Source organism: Rhinopithecus bieti, unplaced genomic scaffold (genome assembly GCF_001698545.2).
Source record: "Rhinopithecus bieti isolate Rb0 unplaced genomic scaffold, ASM169854v2 scaffold_20069, whole genome shotgun sequence".
NCBI classification, from domain to species: Eukaryota; Metazoa; Chordata; class Mammalia; order Primates; family Cercopithecidae; genus Rhinopithecus; species Rhinopithecus bieti.
The window spans coordinates 432949-450122 of NW_016809702.1; the positions used below are offsets into that span (position 1 = coordinate 432949).

General features: G+C 43.4%; 1 protein-coding gene across 1 annotated transcript in view; it reads right to left on the minus strand.

Moving 5' to 3' along the window:
- Window positions 1-16687, minus strand: part of LOC108540883 (RP1 axonemal microtubule associated) — a 62837-nt gene extending 46150 nt beyond the window's left edge. Inside the window, 2 exon segments of the mRNA XM_017890144.1 lie at window positions 12624-12777; window positions 16558-16687. The gene's annotated coding sequence lies outside the window, so the exon portion shown is untranslated.
- Window positions 16688-17174: the final 487 nt, after the last annotated feature.

Consider the following 17174-nt stretch of genomic DNA (forward strand, 5'->3'; position numbering starts at 1 on the left):
AGCCTCCAGAACGGGCAGACAATACATTTCTATTGTCTAACCAACCCAGTTTATGATGCTCTGTTTGACAGTCCTAGCAAACTAATCCTGTTGCCACATCTGAAAAGGAGGGCTTGAGCTGATGGAACTTACCAGTCCTTCCAGCTGGTCTAAGTGGAACCGTCCACGGTGCCGTACAGAATTGGGGTACACAGGGGCTCCGAGCCCACTCCTAACTCTGAGAAATCTGACTGTGGTCCTGGGAAGGAGGAGCCACATCTCTCAGACAAGAAACCTATTCATTAAGCACCTATGATGTGTTAGGCACCAGGACACAACCATGTGCAGGAAGACACAGTCTCTGCCAAGGAGGACCCAGAGTTTCCCAGGAAGATCAGCTCTCTGCAAGTGACTGCAAGTGTGATGTGTGCTGTGGAACAGAGGCTGTCCTGGGAAAATCAGTCTGTGGACCAAGGGAGACTTTCATAAGCCAACGAGGTTTACACAGAGATGGGGAATGGAGGCGAAGATTTAGCACCCAGCGGAGTAAGGAGGGGAGGGCACAGTGTGTGTGCTGCAGGCAGGGCCAGTGCAGAGCTTGCAGGGTCTCTCCTTTAAGGGAAGGGGCTGTCTAGACAGGCAGGAGGGGGAGAATGTAGAGCTGACAACAGAAGGAGCAAGCGTGTCCTATGGGATGTGGTGACAACCAGTCACAGCTGACATAAGCCCTGCTGCCCACCTAGGCCACCAGTGCCAACGAGGCGGTGATTACAGCTGCAGCAGCAGTGCATGTTTCAAAAGAAACCTACACTTCCAGACTCACAGCATGAGTCACTTCCAAACTTCAAAGATAGATTTAAGACTTCTCTTGGGCCTGATGGCTGTCTTTCTGTTTTCTACTTAAAAATGGAGTCTAACAGGCTGAAAAGAGAAATTATGAATAAGCATATATTATTTAATGTAAACCACAAAGCCGCTTTTCCTTTCCAACACTTTTTGGTTGTTAGGTTTCTGTGAGTGTTCCACGTGTTTGTTTGAAAACAGCAAAGAAATGTTTGATTAAAAAATAAAAATAAAAAAAGGTTACATAGGCCAAGTGTGGTGGCTCACACCTGTAATTCCAGCACTTTGGGAGGCCAAGGCAGGCAGATCACGTGAGGTCGGGAGTTCGAGACAGCCTGGCCAAGATGGTGAAACCCCATCTCTACTAGAAATACAAAAATTATCTGGGCTTGGTGGCGTATGCCTGTAATCCCAGCTACTCGGGAGACTGAGGTGGGAGAAACATTAGAAACCGGAAGGGGGAGGTTGCAGTGAGCCAGGATCATGCCACTGCACTCCAGCCTGGGAGACAGCGAGACTCCATCTAAAAATAAAAAAAAAATAAAAAAAAATTTTTTTTAAAATTTACGTAAAAGCAAAGATTCACAGAATACTAAATACCCATTCCGTTGGTTTCTGAAGAATGGAGACAGCATCCTGCCAGGATGAATATTGTGATGCTGTCTTTCCTTATCCCTCCCTCATGACATCCCAGGAACACAGGCTTCCTTCTGAGCAGTTGGGTTTTCCACATCTTAGGGGAGGCTGTAATATCGGGCTGCAGTGGCTGCCACACAGGGTACAAGCGTGGGGACGTTCAAAGGAACACACAGAGTAGACAGGTCCAGATTCAAGGGGACAGGGCTCGTGATGTAGCTTCCCCTCTCCCCACCCAACACCCATGACAGAAAGGTGGAAGAGGAACACGCAGACTCCAGTGTGGGGCGTGTGCTGTCTCCATACTTCCACTCGTCCTCCAGGTCTCAGGTGGAGACTGAGAGGGAACCTTTCCTACACCAGCCTGTCTATGTCCACCTCCCTGTCTTACTGCCCCTGTGACTGGGCTTCTTTCTGACATCATGCAGTGCATAGTCTGTGATGATGTAATAATAGTTTACCAACTCTCTGTCCTGCTGGACTTTTGCTCCACAAGGTGGGGATAGTGTCCCTTTTGTTCACTGCAGTATTCCCCAGTCCTTAACAGAGTGCCTGACAACCACTGGGCCCTCGATGAGTCTGTGGTGACAGCTTCCTATATTCATTACTTGGTGTAAAAATTTGTGGGAAAAAGTTCCAAAAGAAGATGCCTATGAAGCACATGGTGGGCAGAGACAATGAATGTTTTTTCACTTGGGTGGCAGACTCACATTAACCAACCTCAAAGAGAATAATGTATAACATCAGAATGCCACTTTGTTCATCTTACAATGGGAGTCACAGCTGAATACTCAAGCCAATATGGCCCATGCATTCTTTCCCTGTACTTAGATCTACAAGGCAAGGCAAATTACAATCACAAGTTTATATACTGAATGAGGAACCAAAATCAAATGCAAAATGGCATCATGCTAATATAGCCATATATACTTTTATCCACAATTGACAGAGCCTTTCCCTTGAGACCCCAAGAATCCGAAACAATTCATTAAGAAGGCCTCTCAGTAAGAGTGGGCAGACAAGTGGGCTGGCCTTTGTGTGTTGTGTGCTTTCCTAGGCCCTCCATGACTGCTCCCCACTTCTGACTGACATAATTTTCCTATAATTACTTAATCATCCAACCAGGACTTGCTCTCCTAGGAACATAACTTTAGGCATTTTTCCTCTGCTCTTTTTTGCATTATTAATAAGAATAGCTAATATTTATTGAGTGTTTAGTACGTGCCAGGCACGGAGCAAAGCTCTTTACATGCATTTTTTAAAATCCTCACAGCAAGCCCAGAACATAGGGGTTTTTATTATTCTCATTTTAACGATGAGGAAACTGAGGCTTAGCAATGTTGAATAACTTACTGTTGGTTGGTCATACAAACACACAAGCGATGGAACCACTTATAATGCCAATGATTTCCAAATTCATGAGGGAACTGGAGGCTTCTCCAGATTTTGTCCCCTGTGGTGACTATGTGGAGGAAACTGGAGAGATCCTCAGGTTGTTCTCATTTCTCACCAGAGCACTTCATTTTCACCTTACAATGTGCCTGGCACATACTGTGGAACTTGAAAGCATTTGTCTCACACCATTCGTGTTCACACCCAACTTCCTTAGGATAAAAGAGCACAAGCGCCTTAATGTCCTTGCCCAGAGTAAGTTGGTGTCAGCCAAAGATGTACTTACGTCAGCATTCTCTCTCCCAAGTCCCACACTTATCACACTAAAGGTACAGAAACTTCCTACCCCATTTTTCAAGGGGGAAGATAAAATATCTTCAACAACATATCTCAAAATACCTCAAGAACAAAATAACTCAAGAACACCACCACCAGTTCTGGCCAATTGATCCAATTCAATTCAACAAACATTATTTTGAGCAGTGTAGCAGGGATTGCTAGCTGCCTCAAAATGCATTCTTCCTTTCTTTTTAATAAAAGGATTCTGACTTTTTTCCTGAATCCATGCATATTTCCCAGTCTCTGTTGCAGCCACCTGTCACCATGTCACTGTTCCAACCACTGAGCTGGAAACAGCAGTGTTATGTGGTACCTTCAGTAAGACTCATTAATAGAGACGGGTCGCCTTTATCGCCCCTTTTCCTCCTCCCTATCCTAGAATGTGGTTGAATAGCTGTAGCTCCAGCTGCCTTCATGGACCATGAGGTGACCATGGGAATGGTAGCGAATCACAGCAGAATGAAAAGACAGAAGGAGTGTAGTTTTAGCACTGTAGGTCCACCATACCAGCCCTGGACTATATATTCACTTTTTTTAATGAGAAAGAAGTATATGTGTCTGTTTTTCATGTTGCTTTTGTTTGATGCCAAAATTATTGGAGAGAAGCTCCTACTATGTGCCAAACATTAGGTTAGAGACAAATCTTCTACCTTCCCTAACACAATGCACACATAAACAAGAAAATAAATCATTTGGATGTATAGGTAAAGCCTGATCTAATGAAGTAATCACAGATCACACCAATCACAAGCAGATTTTACAGAAATGCTTCAGAGGACACCAAAATTCTGTTACATGGTCTCAAATCTATGCCTTTACGAGAGATTTTTCTACCACAAAAAAGACGGGTGATTTTTTTTCCCTGAACCTACAAAGTGAGGTCCAGCTTCCCATTGCTTATTGCTTTTAAAGTTCATTACACTGAAAAAATAATGACCTCAAAACCAGTAGGGGTATTTTTTTCTTCTCCATCCCACCTGCTAAAAAGTAAAGTTCTAGAAGCCTGCATACCTATGTTTTTACTTTACTTTTCCTCAGGAAGTCTCATAATAATAAGTGAAATTCCTGTGACTTTGATAAGCTTTGAATTATGCTGTAAAAAGAAAGTCTTTTGTAGTTTCCTGAAAGGTGTTAGGCTCTGAGACTGTAAAAAAGATGCCCAGATACTGATGCCCAGGTTAAATTGGCCCATTTACCAGAATATAATGAAAGCCCTTAGCTGATGGATAACGCGCACATTCCGCAACTGAGAGACTGACAAACATGTCAAATTGGCATTTGGACGAAAAGAGACAAAGTAATTGCCTATATTGAAGAGTTTTTCTTTTAAAAGTTTTCTTTGGACAAGCAAAAGTCAAATTGCCCTTTGAACTACAGGGACTTGAGTATTGAAATCAGCTATAGGAACATCAGGGAACACCCAGGGCTCAGGATGAGCCCAGAACTGCAGCCAGGACTTGCAAGTGAATTGGTTGGCTCTGTTTTCCAGGCCTCACACCAGGCTCTCTGCCACCAGGGAGGTTCAGAGTTCGTGGCTCACCTCACCGCCTACCTCAGCTGGCTCCACACAGCGCACTTTGGGCCTGGGTATCATCTAACCTTTTAGTGATTTCTAACTTAGCTCACTTTAAAGTAGTTTTGTCTCTGGGTTACTAGTTGTTGGTTTGAGCCCTTTGTGAATAATCTGTTAAGTATTAAATAGCTTTTACCTTTCTTTCACTTCCAAATGACTGGGGTGGAGGCTCAGGGTCTGGTGGTAGCAGTGGCGCTGAGCTCAGCTGGGAGCCACTGTCTATAGCTCTCCTTGGCCAGCCTCAGGTTACAAAACCACAGCTAAAGCTGGAGAAAAAGAACTAATCCACTAAGACAATCCTCAGAGAAGCAGCTGGAAGGAGAGAGCCACCAGGTAGAGATTCTAAAATCCGATGGCTTTGACCTGCCTGGCCCATTCCTCTAGCCACTGCTCCCCTGGAGGAGAAGGAAATGGGAGGGGCGGGGCTTGACCCTGCAAGGTCCTTCACTCTTCTCAGAGGACACAGCCCCAAAAATGCGAGCTGCCCTTTGAGTGATTTGGAAGGAGTCAACACAGAAGGTTTATCATTAAACTGTAACCCTCACCTACCTCTAGAATAGCTTGGGGTCAGTTCACTGCCTTCTGAAGCAGGCTTTTGAGTCTTCCCATCTCCCTCTCTTATCAGGATGACACTGATTGAGTTTGGGGTGGAGGGAAGTTGAAGATTATTCTTAGGAAAAAGGAAGATGTTAAGGGTTGAACTGTGCCCCAACCGCCAGCTTCACCGCCACTTCCCCCAGCTCCACTCCAGATTCATATGTTGAAGTCCAACCCTCAGGTCCTCAGAATATGACCGTATTTGGAAAATAGAGTCATTGCAGATGTGATTGGCTAAGACGGAGTCATCCTGGAGTGGGATGGGCCCTGAATCCAACTGGGCTGTGTCCTTATGAAAGAGGAAATTTGGACACAGACACAGGGAGAACACCATTGTGAAGATGAAGGCAGAGACAGGAGTGATGCTCCCCCAAACAAGGAACGTCAAAGATGGCCAGCAAACCTGCAGAGCTGGGGAGAGGACTGGACAGAGTCTCCCCCAGAGCCTCAGGAGGGGCCAACCCTGCCGACACCTTGATCTCAGCCATCCAGCCTCCAGACTGTGAGACAATCATTGTCTGTTGTTCAAGCCACACAGTCTGTGGTGCTATGTTTCAGCATCCCTAAAAGTCTAATGTAGGAAGTAAGTCTGATGAGAGACCAGGCCAGTCAGAACCCAGATCCCTCCAAGCCCCGCTCTCCACCCCCAGAGAGTAACAGTGAGGGTCCTGTTTCTCACATGCCTAACCACATGTGGGCTATTGATGAACTTTGTGGATTTTTCTCTCATCATGCCCCTCTATGGCGGAGTGAGGCAATCCTGCTGTCTGGGTGGATCTCTAAGAGCGAATGGACCAATATAAAGGGCTTTGGGCCAGCTGAGGTTTTTGGTTTTTGCAACCTCCACCTCCCGGGTTCAAGCGATTCTCCTGCCTTTGCTTCCTGAGTACCTGGGATTACAGGCACACACCACCACACCAGGCTAATTTTTGTATTTTCAGTAGAGGTGGGATTTCACCCTGTTGGCCAGGCTGGTCTCAAACTCCTGACATCAGCTGATCTGCCCACCTTGGCCTCCCAAAGTGCTGGGATTACAGGCATGAGCCACCACGCCCAGCCCCAGCTAAGGTTTTGCTGCTTGCTGCTCAGCTCCATGGCTGGCCCATCTGGTTTCCTGGGCCTTACACACTGAGCAGATCACAGGTAGCACACTTCTCTCTAGGACATCCCTAAAAGCAAATGCCCCACAGAAATTCTCTGTCTCTGCCACCCGTAAATCCCATCCAACTGACACACTCCTGTCTGTTCACACCTTCTCTCTGAGAAGCTGGGGTTCCCCTACGTTCCTGCAGATGTGTGCCCACAGGTTACTGAAATCAACAATCTTGCCAACTCTGCTGGATTCTCACTGAGCTCTTTCAATCTTCAGAGACTGGAGTAGGAAATCCACATCTCCCACCACAAGGAATCAATCAGATGAGCCGGGCCTCTGAGTCCAATAAAATTGGCTTACTCAAAATGTATTGGTAACTAGGGAAAAACAGAATTCTAAGGTTTAGAGTGGAAATAGCTGTAGTTTTTCTCTAACCCCAAAGCACAGCCTCTCTGCTTATTCAGTGTGTGTCACAGAGTCCACCGCTTCTATGAGCCTGTTTTTGTCATCTGTGAAACGGGAGTGAAAAAATCACCGAGACATCATGAAGGTGCCATGAGACAGTGGCAACAGCGAACACTTACTGAACACCTTTTATTGTCACAACAATCCTCTGAACTCAGTACTTCCACTCTCTGTGTTTTATCCAGAGGAAACTTCGTTGTACAGAGCTTGGTCACTCGCCCACATTTGCACTATGAAGTGCTGGATCTAGGTTTCCAGCCCAAGCCCCGGCTCCAGAGTCCTCACCCCACCCCCTGCATGAAATGAGCTCAGTAGCTGCACCTGGTAGGCACCCATAATTGGTGACATTCATTTTAGTGGCATCCTCAGACCCTGCAATGACCAAAGAGGGAAAGCCTTCTAGTAAAAAAAGCTTACATTAAGAAAGCCCTCCAGAGGCCGAAGACCACCACTGCAATGGCATCTGTCAACTGTGCTGACCAGTCCCGACAATCCTGGGATCATGAATACCAGGACAGAGACGGAGGCTGCCAAGTCCCACCCAGAGGAGATCTGGGTTGGGCAAGAGCTCTGCAGTGGTCTCTCACACCAGTATAACTTGAAATAGCTCCTGGGATGAGTTTACTCACATTTCTAATGAAATAGCCAACATTTCTGCTAATGCATATTAGTCCTTTGTTGCTATTTCCATTTGTTAGACAAATTTTTTGAGCTTTAGGGCCAAAGTGTGAAGATTTTGATTGTCAAAAACAAATAGTAGGCTGGGCATGGTGGCTCACGCCTATAATCCCAACACTTTGGGAGGCAGAGGCAGGAGAATCACTTGAGCCCAGCAGTTTGAGACCAGCCTAGGCTACATAGTAAGATCTCACCTCTACAAAAAGTAAAAAATGAAAAACAAATTATTCAGGCACAGTGGGTTGCACCTGTAATCCCAGCTATGCAGGAGGCTGAAGCAGGAGGATCACTTGAGAAGAGGAGTTCAAGGCTGCAGTGAGCTATGATCACACCACTGCATTCCAGCCTGGGAGGAACAAGACCCCATCACAAAAAAACAAACAAATAAAAAAACCACACACACACACACACACACACACACAAATAGTAATAATAGCTGACACTTGTAAGCCATTCAAAATGTGCTGACCTCTTAAATATCAAGCATCTCTACAAGCGAGCTATTTTATCTACATCACATATATGGACATGGGCACCCAGGGAGGTAACTGAGCCAAGAAGATGAGACGGTCCCTGAGTCGCTGCCCTCCACTCACTGCCAGGCTTTCCTTCTGCGAGAGGCTCTCTTTGAGGAGCCCATAACAGAGTGAGTGTGTCTCTGAGGAATTTCCTGTGTGGTCAAGGGAACAAGAAGCCCCAGGACCCCCTCCCTCTCAGCCTGTTCCCAACCTCAGATCTCCTTAGGAAGCCACCAGCAGCCAGAGTGGAGTCTGAGGTCAGGAAGCCAACCCCAAGGGCTGACTCTTCTGCTCTGGGGTGTGGGGGAAAACAAATTATGTTTTCCTCTCTCTCTGAAGAGCTGATTTAGGCTTAAGGGACAGATAATAGGATGTAAACTTAACAATAGGAGTCTACAGTCATTACTGGGACATCTTTGAGTGTTGCAGGACTTGGGCCTACCAGGGGCCTCAGTAAAGGGTGACTCCATATGGCCTGCCTGGTTGACCAGTAACTGCATTACCCATTCAGGGCAAAGTCTATAGAAATAGAAGGCATTTATCTGTCTCCGTGGTCTTTGCACAGAACTCCCTGGGGAATTTCAAAGACCTTTGGAAAACTGCTTTGCTCTTCCATGTGAAGGAAGATGTCATCTGTCTAGCACCTGCTAGAAAATGTTTTTTGATCAGTTAATGTGAAATCTTATGTGATAATTATAAACTTATAGTAATACTTCACCAACCCTAATATTACTTAAAATATTTCTTTTTTTTTTTTTTTGAGACAGAGTTTTGCTCTTGTCACCCAGGCTTGAGTGCCATGGTGCCATGTCGGCTTACTGCAACCTCTGCCTCCCAGGTTCAATCAATTCTCCTGCCTCAGCCTCCCGAGTAGCTGGGATTACACCAGGCTAATTTTTGTATTTTTAGTAGTGACAGAGTTTCACCATGTTGGCCAGGCTGGTCTGGAACTCCTGACCTCAGGTGATCCACCCACCTCAGCTTCCCAAAGTGCTGGGATTACAGGTGTAAGCCACCACACCCAGCCTACTTAAAATATTTCTTTTAACTTATTCTACAGACTGGTTTATATACCAAATGTTATTACAGCCTTGGGCATACATTCCCTGAAATGTCAAGTAGCTTCAGATGTGAGTCATGCAATTTAATGAAAGCAATCTTTGATTAGTCTTTACTTTTTTAATGAAAAGTTTTACTCCCATATTCATATTCACTAGTTTCACATGTGAACATAGCTATGACATGAAATTTTAAATTCCGAGTTTTTATCCTTTGAGTAATAGCAAAGCTGCTGAGTTTTTAAAGGATGATTCACTTCAAATTACTTTATTTTAACTGTCAGGATCTCACCTTTCTCTAGACAAGTTTGGGGACAATCCATTCATTTGACAGTCAATTTCATATACCTTCTGTAGCTACGGTACTTTGTTGTGATAAGTGACATTTATATTAATATCCCTGAAATACTATAAAATTTGAAATACCTTCTCAAGGAAAACAAAATTATTTTCATTTCTGTTTTACTATATTTCCATTGAGTGTTGTTATTGCATGCATGAGAACACAGTATTAATTCATATATTATCAGGATATGTAATTAATTGAAATACAATGTTCACCAATCATGTATAGAAAGCAGTCTACTCATAGAATGTTTCAGCAATAATACTTGTTATTAGTCTTTTTTCTGTTAGATAATTATTCCAATTCTTCTTTAAATGAGTCAACCTAGAATATAAGAATCCAATGGCAAAAGTTTGCACACTCTGCCAGTTAATCATCTGAAAAGCCACAACTCACTTTTTTATAAGCTGACCATCTGTGATGTTCACTATGACTTGGCCAGTTAAGTCACACCTGCCAAACTTCTCTAGTATTTCCTTGTACTAAAGGAATCCTTCAACCATGGTAATGCCCAGGTCTTGATTGTGTTTACAGGTTTCTAAGGGTGCCGTTTTTGCTCTGTTATGTTGCTATTAAATGGTTCTAAGATACTAAATAAAGTAAATATAAACAGAAACTAAACACCTATTGCTGTGGGATCGATGACAAGTAATTTAAACAATCACTTTGTTTACTTGGAATCTGAGTTTAACCTTTAAAACACATAAACTCTGGCCAAAAAGAAGAAGGAAAATGATTTCATGGTATATTCTTGTGAAAGTATTATGCCATTAATTTTGAATTTACCAAATGAAGTAAGGAGATTTACTAGGGATTTAGTTAAGAAGCTCTAGTAGTAGAAGATTTTGATGGATTTGCTTTTTCAGTGTATAGGGTCAACCTGACAGATCCCCTTCTGAGGAACCAGATCTCCCAAGGTGGCTCATCCAGTGACCCCTCCCCAACATATCCCACCACCCATTTACATGGTGTGGACTTTCCCCATTGGCTGTGGTCTCCCTAGCATCCAGATCCTGTGTCACACCCCCTGAGGCTGCAAAGTGGCACCTGTCTCCAATGCCGAGGGAAGCGAGAGAGCAAGCCCCCTGCCTGCACCCCCAACATGGAGGCTCCAGTCCAGGCCCCACCTAAAGCCATTGGATGCTATTGACATAGAGATGGCCCTAAATATGCTGCAGGCCATGTGGGTCTCCTGCTTGGATAACATTGGCCTGTCAGATCTAGAGCAAATAAGATCTGTTTCCACCTTGAGTGCTCACAATGTGCTAAGCACTGACTGTGGTGGCCTTACACAGCCAGAGCATTATTCCCAACCTGCAGACATAGAAACAGAAATTTAGGTGAGAGAGGCTGCACAGGGTGAACCCGTGCAGCAGGTGTTCTGAACCACTGTGCCACGCTGCCTCCCTCGCAGAAACCTTAGGGACCTGTGACCTGCTTCTCACTTATAAACCAGTGACGTTGTGTTGGAGAGTGTGGAAGAGTGGACGCAGCGCTGAGCGAGTTACCGGGGGCTTCTCACCTGCCCCATGGGCACCTACACTAAGACCTAGGGCCTGCCTCCGCGTCCACATCCATACATGAGGAAGGAGGACCGGCGGACCCGGATGCTCCTTCCAGCCCCAGCTTTCTAGCAGCGGGCGTGTGAATCGCTGCACAGCAGTCAGAGCAGCTCGAACCTTAACTGAAATGAAAACAAACTTCCACTTGACCTGCTGAGAAAAAAGCGATAGCTCACATTCAGAATGTGTTCACTTAGAATATCTCACCCAACTTCCCCGTCCCCAAAAATCCTGGGGGGTGGAGGTCCCGACCCTCACATCAAGAGGAACTCCGAGGCACTTGGCTGCAGTCACACCCCCTGGAGGAGCTGGGTTCAAACACAGACCCAGCCCGCGCCCCTCCACAGTCCAAGCTCTTGCCATGATCCCCTGAAGCTTCTCCTCTAGAGCTACATTCTGCCGGCTGCAAATATGTTTGTGGCTTAACAGTTACTAATTCAACAAGAAAAATTGTAGTCTCAACAATACGAAAAATTAATATCATCCAAGTTAGAAACCACCGAGTCATATTAAACTTCTCCTTCTCCCAGCTGGGGACTGAGTCCCTAAATATGTCCCCACTCCATCTCATCTTCTCCATACTCTTTTTACATTCTTTGCTGTGTCCCTTCTCAGTCTCTCATAGTCATTGTTTATCAGATTGTCTCCACAGCTTCCTAACGGGTCTTTGTGCCTCCAGCCAGTCCTGCCCTAACGTAACCCACTCTCCTCTGGAAAACCTAAGACGGATCATATTATTCTTCTGTTTATCACCCTCCAGGGGCTTCCCCAGGCCTTAAAGATCAAATCACGAGTCCTCTACATGGCCCACATGTACGGGCCATGAGGACATTTGTCCAAACTCCTTCTCAAAGCTACAATACCTTACAAATATTTGCAAAAATGCCTCACAGGAAAAATGGTTCACTCACCTTCCCCACAGCAACCAAGACACAGAGTTATCTAGTGCAGGCCTTCCCTGCTTGCTTTACCATCTGTGGCATATTTTCCATACCATTAAGCAATTTTCCACATTTAAATGAAAGTTAAAGATCTCCTCCCTTTTAAAAAGCAAAGCCTAATTATAAAAACTTAGATTTTCATTATCATTCCGTATAAAAAAGGCAAGGAGAAAAGGAAACATATATTTTACCTGTAATTTCCTAAACGTTTGTAGAAACTCTTCAGTTGCTTCCAGAATATCTTAATGAAGACAGCTGGAGTTTGGAAGAGTCGGAGTGAAGAGGCTGATGTCTGGTGAGCCTGTTGCTCAGATGCTGCTTTACGAGTGAACCCTCCTCTATTTGTTCTGGACCAAGGGAATGGCAATGTTTGTCATGTCACCTGGATTATTCGTAGTGACTGCAAACACTTCACAGAACTCCCAAACCACACACTGGCAAAGAACAGAACTAGCCTGGGGTCATGAGTGTTGCTATGCCTCTCATTCTGTGAAGACCTGCACACAAGTTAAATAGCAAACAAAACAACCTACTTTGTTCTTGTTCTTATCATTCGATTTTTTGTGGCATATCATGCGGCATGGAAACATAGGAGCTTTTTACCTTATTTTGAAGTTCACCGGTTTCAGTATTTGTCTGGAGAAGTATGTGTTTGTTTAGTTCGACACCATAAAGTAGAGGTCACATCCCCGTAACAAGCAGATTGGTTCAATTCAACAAACGTTTGCTCAGTGCCTGCTCTCTTTAGGATATGAACCTGAAACAAAGAAACAAAACAAAAAATGACTTCCAAGAATTCACAAGCCAGTTATCTTTTGTACAGTGACAACCATCAGTAAGCATATATTCTCTCTACTTTTTATTCATTCTTTCAACAACCGCATAAACACTTCTTTAGGCCAAGTGCAACCCGGCACAGTGCAGTGTAGGCAGCCCAGGGAGACAGGGGCCCGGGAGGGTGATATATGTATCAAATCACTCAATGTCCTCATGGCCTTAATTTTGGTCACCAGGACGCTGGGTAAAGATCTCATATTTAAAAAAAACAGTTTTATTGAGGCATAATGGATATATAGTAAGTCCTCACTTAATATTGTTGATAATTTCTTGGAAACTGCAACTTTAAGCAAGACAACATATAACAAAACCCATTTCCCCATAAGTTGATGGATATAAACAAGAGTCAAGTTCCTGCAGCATATTTTTGGTTACAAAAGCATCACCAAACTTCTAAATAAAGACTACAACACTCCTAATATTAGCCACTGAAATAAATGTGAAATATATATACACTTGAGAAAGATTAATAAAAACAAGTAAAACATTTATCCAATTTTTGATAAATCAGCAAGTCACAACGGTCGTAATTGTGGTGGGTTAAATCAAGGAATAAATGTTTGTAGAGCGAAAATTGTCAGGAGCATCTCCTCCCACCTCACAGTTTGAAAACCATTACAAATATGACAGGCTCCCAAAACACTTCATTGTTTATTGTCGTGCATTTATATGATTATCGCAGATTTTACAATTTTTTTTTACAATCAACTTTTATTCATTCATTCATTTTCCAACTCGTAACTCATTCATTTATTCATTCATTTTCCAACCCGCTTGTTCCATTTCAGAGACGCAGGTGGCTGAGCATATCCAGCAGCTCAGGGCACAAGGCAGGACCCACCCTCGTACAGGATACCATCCCATGGCAGGGCACACTCACACACCCTCACTTATGCACTGGGACCATGTAGACATGCCAGTTCACCTAATGTGCACAGCCTTGGGTTGTGAGAGGAAACCGGAGGACCCAGAGAAAACCCCCGCAGATAATAGGGGCAACATGTAAATTCCACACAGACAGTGGCCCTGGCTGGGAATACATTATTTTATCCTCATCAACATTATAATGAAACATTATTAGAGGACCTGCTGTATAAGGAACCGTAAATAGTTACAATTTGATGATGTCATATGCATACACCAATAAACTATTACCACAATCAAGGTGATAGAATACCCAACACCTCCCAAAGTCTCCTGTGTGTCTTTGTTGTTTTGTTTGTTTTCGTCGTAAGAATACTTAACATGAGATCTACCGTCTTAATAAATTTGAGAGTACAAAATTCCATATTGTTAACTATAGCTACTGTGTCACACAGCAGATCTCTAGAACATATTCATGTTGCATAACTGAAACTTGATACATTTTGAACATCTCCCCATTCCCCTTCCCGTCATCACCTGGCAATCACCATTCTGCTCTCAGCTTCTATGAGTTTGACTACTTTAGAAGCCCTCACATAAGTGGAATCATGCAGTATTTTGCCCTCTGTGTCCGGTTTATTTCACTTAACGTAATGTCCTTCAGGTTCATCCATGTTATGGCAAGAGCATGATTTCCTTCTTTTTAAAGGCTGAATAGTAGTCATGTATTTTACAGATAGATAGATAGATAGATAGATAGATAGATAGATCCCATTTTCTTTATCCATTCATCCATTTGTGGACACTTAGGTTGTTTTCACTGCCTGGCTATTGTGAATAATGCTGCTATGAACATGGGAGTACAGATATCTCTTCAAGACCCTAATTTCAATTCCTTTGGATATATGCTGTGTTTTACGCTTGCTAGATCTGTTTTAATTTTAATTTTGTGGGTACAGAGGTGTATATATTTATAGGATACATGAGATGTTTTGTATTTTGAATCCCTTGAGAAATCTCTGCACTGTTCTCCATAGCTACTGCACCATTTCACATTCCCACCAACAATATACAAGGATTCCAGTTTCCCCACATCTCCACCAACACTTGCTGTCTTCTGTATTTTTTTAAATAGCCATCCCAGCAGGTGTGAATCTCATTGTGGTTTTGATTTGCATTTCTTTGAGGATCAGTGATGTTGAGCATCTTACAATGTACCTGTTGGCCATCTGCATGTCTTCTTTAAGAAATGTCTGTTCAAATCCTTTTTTAAATCAAGATATTTGGTTTTAGGCTATCAAATTGTGATCTCTTGGTTTTAATGTTTAAAGCAGAAGTGCAATCTGTTTGGTTTTCTCCTCAATGCAGAAAATATCTTCTTTGTTAAGTGAACACACAAAAAGTAAATTTCCTTCAAACATGATCTTAGAACGTCAACTATAGAGAACAAGAAATTATTTCTCGAAGAACCCTGCCTTTTGAAATGCCTACTGTTTCTTGACAAGTCAAGCAGCAGAGGGCAGGATAGTGCAGTGGGAAAATCTATGGCTGACCATCCAGAAATCTGAGTCTGATCCCATTCCAGCTGGAAGTCTTTTCACCTCCCTTGGCTATGGTTAACTTATCTGCAAAGTAAGGAGCTGGGTTGGATGGGTTTTCCCGCATCTAGCATTTTCTTTCACTCAGTAATTTTGTGTACCCTTCAGGTCAGGAGCTTGAGACCAGCCTGGCCGACATGGTGAAACTCCATCTCTACTAAAATATACAAAATTAGCCGGGCATAGTGGCACGCACCTGTAACACCAGCTACTCGGGAGGCTGAGGCAAGAGAATTGCTACCCAGGAAATGGAGGTTGCAGTGAGCCAAGATCACACCACTGCACTCCAGCCTGGGCAACAGAGTGAGACTCCATCTCAAAAAAAATTATATTATATATTGTAATAATATTATATATATTTAACATATATAATTATATTATATATAAATTATATATAATATATTTTATATATTGCATATATTTAATATATAATTATATAAATTATATATAATATATTATATATATATTTGTATAGTAGGTATATATACTATGTGCCAGATACTGTGTTAGGTGCTTAAAAAAACAAAACTCACTAACCTGTTTGTCTACTGAAAGAATTTGAAAGAACCACCAAAAATAAATAGATAATTCTGTTCTAAGAGTTTTAACCTCAGTATGAGGTGCCAACAGATAGTGAATGAATTAACATGCTATCTGGGACTACAGTGAAGTTTCAGTATCTCTAAGAGCCACTTCACTCTCAAATATGATCAAAGGTTGCCCAAGTGTCTGGATTTAACATTGGGTAGCAGAAGGTTGAGCAGCAAGATTAATATATTTTAACTACTCCAGCTTCATTTCGAAGCTTCCCAGACACAGCCCCAACACAAAGCCACAAACACAGCACTATCAAAAGTATTTATCCTTTCTCCCCACAACTTATGCAACTGCAATTTTTCCACTTTGTTTTGGTGGCCCTGTTTTGCTCCCAGGTCTCCCAACCAAGTAAGCTTTTAGTCACACTCAACTTCTCTCTCCCCTTTCCTTCCTGAATTTAATAAACTACCAACAAATCTGCCGCGACCCACTCCAACAAGAAGCCCTCCCTGCCAACCACAGTTCAGACCTCTATTGTTACAGCTCCCTGTCTCCTGGGGAATTCCAGCTGCAGGCGTTCCTTGGGGGCCCCGTGGAAAACTGGAAAGGAACTGTTGAAGCCTTTCACTGCCTGTTTTCCTGACTCCCATGGTCAGGGAGGGAGGGAGAAAGGGAGGGAACCCACGGCAAGTGCTTTTTACCAGTTCAGGGCCGCCGAGAACCGGGGCTTTCCCACAGGGCCGGGCCAGGTTCTAGGCAGAGAAGCGTCTGCATTCCGAGGCGCAGTCTGGGCTGGAGCCTGTCACCACCCTTCAAATCCCTTTGAAGCTGGGCAAATATCCTGCCAACGCCAAGCTTCAGAGCTCCTCCGCTTAACCCGGGAGGGGCTGTTTCCTGCCTGCATTTCACAGCCTCTCACAGGAGGGAGGTGCAGCCATAATCATTTTACAGGACTCTCACTGTAGACACCAAAATCTAAAAACACAAGAAAAATAAGTTTTATACAAAATACCATATCAGATGGACCAAGACCTATTTAATGCCGAAAAATTATTCTACTAACTCAGAGACCTATGATCATAATATATATACACACACACATATACACACACATATATACACATATAAACTAGAGACCCTTTTCCTTAAAGACATATTAAACATTCTCAGTTTCTTAAATAATTTCAGATACTTCCCCACCTTCACTGTCCTTCTCTGAATGCAGTCTAGGTTGTTAATTTCTCTTAAAATATGATTCCCAGGAGGAAATGCAGGATATCTGATGGAGCCTTACCAGTGAGCTTTTCGTCCCCAAATT